The following is a 9,541-nucleotide window of genomic DNA, read 5'->3' on the forward strand; positions in this document are numbered from 1 at the left end:
GTTTTTTAGTAACTTTAATTCAAATACCATGAGTCCGGCATTAGGCCTAGTCTCCAGGCTTTGGTAATTTGTCTCCTTTAGCAGTTCCACGTGATGCATGAATTTCGGATATATTCCGTATGATCGCATGTAAACATACCTTAGGAATTTTTTTTGAATTTGTTCAATCATATTTATGTATTTAAGTTGATAAGGTATCCAGACAGTACTGGCGTACTCCAGCTTGCTTCTGACCACTCCGTTGAACATGGAGGTCATTGCTTCTTTGTTATTGAATTGTTTGCAAGTTCTAATTACAAAACCAAGAGTTTTGGAGCAAGCCGAGGTAAGCTGGACTATGTGGTTTGAAAATGTCAGCTTGGGATCAAAGATCACCCCAAGGTCCTTGATGATGTTTACGCGTGTAAGTACTTCACCATTCATTCTATACTGGCAGAATACCGGATTTTGTGAACGACTATAAGTCATAACAACGCATTTTTTAATATTGAAGTTAAGTTTATTTTCTACCGACCATATCATGATTGAATCGAGGTCGGCCTGCAGTTTCGAATAATCATAATCTGATTCGATTTCCTTCATCAGTTTCATGTCATCTGCGAATAGTAGACATGAGCTGTGACGTATGCAATCCTGAATGTCATCAATCAGAATGAGGAATAACATGGGACCTAGATTCGATCCTTGAGGAATTCCTGACAGAGCTGCGAACTTATGGGAGTCGTATCCATTTATATTTACATACTGACTTCTATCTTTTAAATATGACGCAAAAAATGTCAGTAAGGGTTGATTAAAACCTATTTTATGCATCTTTTTTATTAGAATATCGTGATCTACTCGGTCAAATGCCTTTGCGAAGTCCGTGTAAATTACGTCCGTCTGATGCCTACAGTCTAGGCCTTGTGCTACCCGTCGAGAGAAAGAGAGTAAGTTGGTTACCGTTGATTTCTTCGGTAAGAAGCCATGTTGATTACCTCTTAAGAAAGGCGTGATTTGTGGACTGATTTTATCACAGATAATCATTTCAAAAATTTTTGGAATTGTTGACAGTACTGCAACTGGTCTATAATTTCTGACGTCAGTCTTTTCATCAGCTTTGTGAATGGGGCTGACCCTTGTTAGTTTCCAACACTGTGGAAATGTCTATTCATATAAATCATATAAACATCTATTCCTCGTTTTAGTACTTGCTTATGTTTAATACTGGGCCATCGATATATGAACATAATGAAACATCTATTCCTCGTTTTAGTACTTGCTTATGTTTAATACTGGGCCATCGATATATGAACATAATGAAACATCTTTTCCTCGTTTTAGTACTTGCTTATGTTTAATACTGGGCCATCGATATATGAACATAATGAAACATCTTTTCCTCGTTTTAGTACTTGCTTATGTTTAATACTGGGCCATCGATATACGAACATAATGAAACATCTATTCCTCGTTTTTGAAGGATTCTGTTGAAAAAAACAATGGATTCGGGAAATGGAAAAAAAATGCCACATACAGCTTTAATGTGTAATATACTTAGAAAAAGACACTTTGTTTTACCAATTCTATCGGCGTTTGTAACGTACCGTATAATCAAAATAACAAACTGGTACAGGGATTATAAATGAATAGAAGTTTAATTGATTTTTAAATGAAGCAATGATCCTAAAGTCCGTTAGTTATTATAAATAATTATAATAAAAAATAATTATTTTTTAGCTGTGACAATTCGGGTAGTTCAATAAACTAAACTAAATCACTGTAATCAAAGGTATTTATCAGAATAATTAATTAATTTATATACCTTAAAAATAAATGCTGTATTTTTTTAAACTTTATGAATTGCCAAGAAAAAAAATTTTAAAAATACATTTCTACAAAACTTTACAAATATTTAGAATCCTTCTCCTTGCTAGATCCCAACCAGTAAGGTTTTCAAAAGAAAAAAAGTACAAAAATGTTGCTTCAGGAATTTTCAAATCACGTAAATCATGAATTACATTTAAAAAAACATGTGTTGGTTTTATTTATAGATAACTCGGAGGCGTTTATACCATTGATAAAAATAAACTTTTAGAAACAATGGATGCAATAGGAATGCGAGGAAAGCTACTAGTTTTGTTAAAAAAATTATTATCGGATCGACAAATAACAGTAAAAATTCAAAAAAAAATTAGCAAAAGAAAATATATTTCAACAGGTGTTGCACAGGGGTCAATTTTAGGGCAAACCCTGTATATATTTTCATCTCAATTATGAGTGAATTGTTTTTTTTCTTTCGTTGAACATTTTGTGTACGCAGACGATACGGCACTCGTAATATCACACGAGGATTTGATTACTGCAATGAACCTTATGCAGCTTGATTTTATTGCTCTCCTAAAATGGTCTCATGACGCGGGTCTCATAATAAATGCCAAAAAAACTAAAATTATGCACATAAGATCACCACACGCCAGATACAATTTAATCCCTTCGTTATATACACATACTTTTGACTGCTTACACAGAAATGTTGCACAGCCCTGTTCATGTGAAACCATTGATTTTGTCAAAAAATATGTAGGTACATATTGGTGTTACTATTGACTGCTACATGAAATGGGATGTACACATTACTAATGTTTGTAAACGTCTACGGTCTATTGTGAGAAGAATTTATAAAATAAAATATTTTGTGTCTATAAGTACTTTAAAATTAATCTACCTATCTCTGGCTGAATCCACGATCCGTTAAGGAATCACTTCTTGGGGACATTCTTGTAAAACTAATATAAGTTATATCCAAACATTAAAAACTCCCTCACAAAATTGTTAATACATAAATATACCAATGCACACAGAAGCGACACCAAATTAATATACAAGTCTCTGAATGTTTTACATGTTAGAGGATTATTGTTTTATAATATTGTTAGTCAACATCTTATATTGTTTAATTCCTTGTATAGGAAAAGAGTTTTCCATAAACATAATACAAGATTCACTGAAAATGAAGGATTGGAGGTTCCGAAATGTACCAATAAATATGGTGAAAGAACCCTAAACTTTATTGTACTCAGAATATTTAATACAATACGAATGAAAATTAAAAATATAAACGTTTTTACAGATAAAGTAAAATATAATCTAAGGAAATTGCTATTAGATACTGAGGATTTATATTGATGTCCTACTGAAGACTTTGTTTTCCTAGTTGAAATTCACATTCTAAGGAAATGGAAAATCGTTATAAATTTGTATTACCTTATATATATTAAAACCATAGAAGTACTTGTTGATTACATTCATTTGTTCATACTAAACTCATTTGTGCTTTTTTGTTATATGAGGCTTATACTGCTTTTTACATATTTATATTTAAACAATTCTGTAATTTAACCAAATTATCTTTATAGTTAATTTATCATCAACATTATACATACCTACATACTGTTTACCATTGTACCATGTTTTTGCAAAAATGTTGTCATTATGTACCTGCTGACAAACTACATAAGTAGTTTAGCAGGTTTTGAATGTTAATATATAAAAATAAAATAAAAAATGGATGTTGTATAAAGGTGACCAGAGTGAGAAATAACAATATTTGAGAATTTATACATCACATCTTTGTACGATGTCAGACATGTAAGTGCTTTATTCGTAATAATTTCAACATGGGAAACTTACGTTTTCTTATCATCGATAAGAAAACGTTAGTTTTCCATGTTGTTCCCAAGATTAGTTATACTTTTAAAGATATACGTTGTAAAAAAAAAAAAACTTGATAAACAGTAAATTAATTGAATTGCCCCACTAAAAACATAAAATTCATACAATAAATGGCTAGATCTTTTTATGAATGGTTTTCAAAACGTTCAATAGGTCTCAAGCAATTTGAGTACATTTATTTTGATTATGAATTACATTATACGTCAAGAACTTGAATAAAGTTCAAGTTTAACAATAATTCAACATTGAATTAATAAGTTGGAATACATAACGAAGCAACGGTGAAGCAAGATTAAACTACGGAATCGAGGTAGAGAAGGAGCATCTGGATCAATTGAATAGCTAAACGACAGTGAATATTCCCTGAGCTGAGGATGGTCTCTCGATATCGTTTACATGTCGCTCATACAGTTTTCAAACAACTATTACTCCGGGCCCCTAGAACCGAATCTGATGAACTTTGCGTATGTGAGTATTTAAATTTCCCTTTTGAAAACTTGAATAGTTGCAGTCATTACATGAAAAACGTTTTTCTCCACTGTGGGTAAACATGTGAACTTTTAGCTGTCGCTTTGTTGAACATGAATAGTTGCAGTTGGGACATGAAAAAGGTTTTTCTTCACTGTGGGTAAGCATGTGATCTTTTAGATGTCCCTTTGTTGAATATGTATGGGTGCAGTCGGGACATGAAAAAGGTTTTTCTCCACTGTGGGTGAACATGTGAACTTTTAGCAGTCCCTTTGTCGAACATGAATGTTTGCAGTCGGGACATGAAAAAGGTTTTTTACCACTGTGGGAAATCATGTGAATTTTTAGTTGTCTCTTTGTTGAACATGAATAGTTGCAGTTGGGACATGAAAAAGGTTTTTCTCCACTGTGGGTGAACATGTGAACTTTTAGTCGTCCCTTTGTTGAACATGAATAGTTGCAGTCGGGACATGAAAAAGGATATTCTCCACTGTGGGTGAACATGTGAACTTTTAGCCGTCCCTTTGTTGAAAATGAATGGTTGCAATCGGGACATAAAAAAGGTTTTTCTCCACTGTGGGTAAGCATGTGAATTTTAAGATTCCACTTTATAGAACATTGATAGTTGCAGTCGGAACATGAATAAGGTTTTACTCCACTGTGGGAAAACATGTGAATTTTTAGTTGTCTCTTTGTTGAACATGAATAGTTGCAGTTGGGACATGAAAAAGGTTTTTCTCCACTGTGGGTGAACATGTGATCTTTTAGCCGTCCCTTTTTTGAACATGAATAGTTGCAGTCGGGACATGAAAAAGGTTTTTCTCCACTGTGGGTAAACAGGTGATATTTTAGATGTGTCTTTGTTGAAAATGAATAGTTGCAGTCGGAACATGAAAAAGGTTTTTCTCCACCGTGTGTAAACATATGAATTTTTAAAACCCTCCTTTGAAAACACGTATAACGGCATTCGGAACATGAAAAGGGTTTTTCTTTTTCCTTTTCAGTATGGATGCGAAAGTGTTGTTTTAACGATGAATTTCGAATGCAAGAATAGTTACAAAGGGGACAATAGTATCGTTTTTCACCAGGATGCGTCTTAGGGTTCGCTAATAAGTCTGAAAAGAATTGGAAAAAAGCTTAATTAGTGAAGTACAGTTAATATATATATATATTTTTAAACAAGATACGCATAAATGGTTATCTTTAACAAACAAAAATCGGATGTGTCGGCGGTCTGTTTAATTTTTTCACAGCGCTATATGTAACAATCTATAAAAATAAATATGTCAATGGATCGTTTGTTTAAAATCTCAAATCCCCGAAAGTTCTTCACTGATAGCTTTAAAGTTTTGACACAACTTTGTATTCGAATACTCGTGTGTTTTTATATACCCATTTTATATACAGCGCTTTCCAGTAGGAGTTGTTATTTTGAATAGACCGCTATTTCGTTACTTTTGAAGGTGTCTTTTTTTGACATTTGACAAGTAGAAACTACGCCATTTATAAAAATGGAACGAAACACGCATCAACAACGCATTGAAATGATCAAGATTCACATGAGTGAATCAAATGCAAATCATCTTGAGTGATGAGGCCCATTTCCACCTCAGTGGCGTCGTCAACAAGCAAAATTGTCGCATCTGGGGCTCGAAAACCCAAGAGTTATTGTTGAAAAGCCTCTCTATCCTCAACGTTTGGTGCGGTTTATGGTCCAGCGGAGTCATTGGACTTTACTTTTTCGAAAATGAGGCTGGAGCAACAGTTACGGTGAATATGATTTTTTATGGCCGGAATTGGATGGTATTGATCTGGACAAAATGTTACTAGAAAAAATGTCACTAGAAAATTAGAAGTGCAAGAATGTGATTTACTTCGGAATAAAAAATATGATGTTCACTGAAGTGATACAAAACTGTATAAATAGAGTCATTGGACCTTAATTTTTAGAAAATGAGGCTGGAGCAACAATTACGGTGAATGGATTGCGCTATCGAGAGATGATTTGATTTTTTATGGCCGGAAATGGATGGTATTGATCTGGACAACGTTTACTTTCAACAAGCGGCGCTACGTGCCACACAAGCAACGAAACCATTGATATTTCACAATAGAATATCAAAATAACAACTCTTATTGGAAAACCCTATAGGTAGATGTCACCTGTGACAGGTAAAAACATTTTTTTGAAAACCAGCGCCGTCTGTTAGAAAAACTTGTTTTATTAGTAGTGCTATCTGTTGGACGTAAAAGAAACACGCGCTAATGTTTCACTATCTGCACAGACAGAATGAGCCACAGCAATGCGTGGCGGGATATAGCTAGCACATAATAAATATGTATGTAATTTGAATCATATAAAAGAAGAGGTCTTTTGAGAACAGAATAACTAATGAATGGCAAGGACTTAATTAACAAGAATATACGTCCTGTCTTCGAAACGGGCAGGAATTCCAAACATCTGAAACCAACACACCTTTATAACCCAACTTGGAGGTTGTCGGAGTACTCTCCGCATACTGCAAACACTCAGTCTTCACGTCCGGGTGGTAGATAACTATATCTGTATACGGCATTTCACATCCACCCTCTTCCTGGGACCCTGGTTCCACCTTGATGGAAACACTGTTGGGAAGACCCATTGCCTCCTGGTAAATGGTCCCAGCTAAAAATAAATAACATAATGATCACATTCAGTTGGAAAGAAATATGTAAGATCTCGGATGTAAACTGGACCACCTACAGTAATATCACGGACGATTATTTGACCTCGTGCAAAAGATGTCAAATATCAAGATGGAGAGCAGGTACACAAAATTATACAGTATTTTATACAAGGAGTTATAATGTTATCGCATAAAGCTAAAAATGATTATTGTAAAAAAAATAAATAATCATTGTCCAGTTGACATTTTGTTAATTGTGGTTCATATCATATTAGTCATACTTGGAATTAAACTAAATCGAACGCATTATATTTTATGGATTTACTTGACATCGTGATTTAAATTTAAACTAAAATAATGTTTACAATCAATAACCGTGCGGCAAAAATCAGTGCGCAATAAAATTTAGATTTATGATTAAAATATATCACGGCCGCTTTAACCAATAATACGGCAGAAGAGAGACCGCTCAGCTCCTAAAGAGAACTCAGTACGATGTTGACTTCACAAAAATGACTGGCAGTAAATAGTATTATATATAATCTGATTGGTAGATATTCTCCGTATTCCCCGAAACTCCAAACGTAATAATGGATTGTCTCATTTGCAGTCATGTAGGTTAATCTAGTATTTCGGCATAATTGAGATCTCTATAGGGTTTGCAGATGGTCACCATTGAAGAATCTGTATAGAAGAATCTGCTAGCCCTGTACAATACGCGCAGTTTCTAGAAAACCTATCCATTACAATGCAACTTACTACTCGCCAAACATTCCTTCTTTACGTCGGGGAGGTAGATATCTATTTCGGTATACGGCATTTCACCTCCGTCCTCATCCTGCGACCCTGGTTCCACCTTGATGGAAACACTCTCTGTGTTAAGAAGATCCATGGCCTTTTGGTAAATGGTCCAAACTCAAAATATGTTAGAGCTGAAACGGAATATTAATGAATATTAATAATTAATCATATTTACGAGGGTTATAAATAGTTTAAAGTGATCACCTTCAGTTGGAACGAAATACTCAAAAACTCAAAGGTGAAATGGACCACATACAATAAATAATATGGAGCGTTTTTTGACCTTTAGCATCAAAGATGTCCAATATCAATATGGAGAGCAGATGTCTAAAAATTTTGACAGCTATGCGATTAAGGTAATTTTTTATCGCATAAAGTTAAGAATGCTTTCAAGGAAACTTATTTATATCACAAGTGTCCAGTTGACAGTTTGTTAATTACGCTTAGTATATAAGTCTAACATGGAATTAAACAAAATCAAAAGAAATATATTTCATGGATACTCTTGCCACTATGCTTTAAATTTAAACTCGATTCATGTTTAAAAACATTAAAACATTAAACATTTAATTTTCATAAATTTTAAATATCCGTTTTCACCAATAACACGACAGTACAACAGAGACAGAACATTCAGAGAATTAAAAGCGGCGTTGACTTTACAAACATGACTGGCAGTAAATATATTTGACTGGATTAATATAACCGATGTAAATACGTTATTAGAGTTGAGTTTTGCAAGAGTTGAACCAGTTGCTACAATGTTATCTGAGTGCTAGATACTCTCAGTATCACCCTGAATCTTTATACAGATTAGAAAGGTTTCTTTAAATGGCTTAAGCCGTTTTTTGCGACCAGATTTGGTATAAAGCAAAATGTTTGATATTAGTTTCAATTTCAGGGTGCTAAGTAAAACAAACTTGGTGATGTCTATTACTGACAATGAGTAAACGCAAGACAATATATGTAATGTAACTTCTAGTGGAATTGACTAATTAGAATAAGCTTACGTTTTCCACTCAGTGTAAAGATATAAACAACCCCATGTACCGTCTGTTGCGAGTTAACCTGGTTGGTGTTGGGTAACTCAATATATTATAAAGCGAATGGTGTAAAACTGATATATTCTTATAATTAACATGCATCAATTAGGTTGCTCAGGTCTTACTTAGTCAATATAACATGAACCTACTAACACGAGTACAAGGCAACAGTTCGAATGTGTTGAAGAAATGTCACTAGAAAATTAGAAGTGCAAGAATGTGATTTACTTCGGAATAAAAAATGTGATGTTCACTGAAGTGATACAAAACTGTATAAATGGAACACAAGTATTATGCAGAATATAATACTTCTTCAGAAAAAATGAACAACAATGGTATTGCGTTACTAAGCAAAATGCACTAAGACGTAAATAAACCACTCACTAGGTCACTTTCGGGTTTTTTGTATGGGAAAAGTTAGCACACTTCTTAACCACAGATATAGCCGACGGAGCGTTGATGATATGCAAGGCAGAAAAAATGAAAGCCATTTAAAAAAAAAGTGCGACCGAAGACAATAATATTGCGCTCAGCCATTCATTCTTTGGCCAAAAAACAATTTTAAAATTAAAAACGTCTTTGAAGCAGAAAAATATAAAAATGTTACCTGACGGCAAAGTTCACCTGACAAAGCATTGTTATAAGAAAATTAACTATCAGAGCTCGAGTTATCAAGAGGAAACTTTGTCAGTGGACACTTGTTAATCTGAGACAAAAAACCCAAAAGTAACAAAAAACTTGAATAAATGAAAAACGAAAAGAACACTGAAAAACAAAAATTTGCAAACATGATTGTGCTTATCTGCTTATTTTGAAAAGAAAAATAAATTAACTCATAGTCAAATGTTT

At 33.7% G+C, this 9,541-nt stretch overlaps 1 long non-coding RNA gene across 1 annotated transcript; it reads right to left on the bottom strand.

Moving 5' to 3' along the window:
• Positions 1-4,000: 4,000 nt before the first annotated feature.
• Positions 4,001-7,765, bottom strand: LOC149409294 (uncharacterized). The gene is made up of 3 exons (XR_016305221.1): positions 7,608-7,765; positions 6,659-6,847; positions 4,001-5,297 (listed from the first exon to the last, which is right to left on the bottom strand). It is a non-coding gene; the product is annotated as an uncharacterized LOC149409294 (long non-coding RNA).
• Between the last annotated feature and the right edge of the window lie 1,776 nt (positions 7,766-9,541).

Source organism: Hesperophylax consimilis, unplaced genomic scaffold (assembly GCF_061612785.1).
Source record: "Hesperophylax consimilis isolate HC1 unplaced genomic scaffold, BYU_Hcon_1.0 scaffold_32, whole genome shotgun sequence".
Taxonomy (NCBI): Eukaryota; Metazoa; Arthropoda; class Insecta; order Trichoptera; family Limnephilidae; genus Hesperophylax; species Hesperophylax consimilis.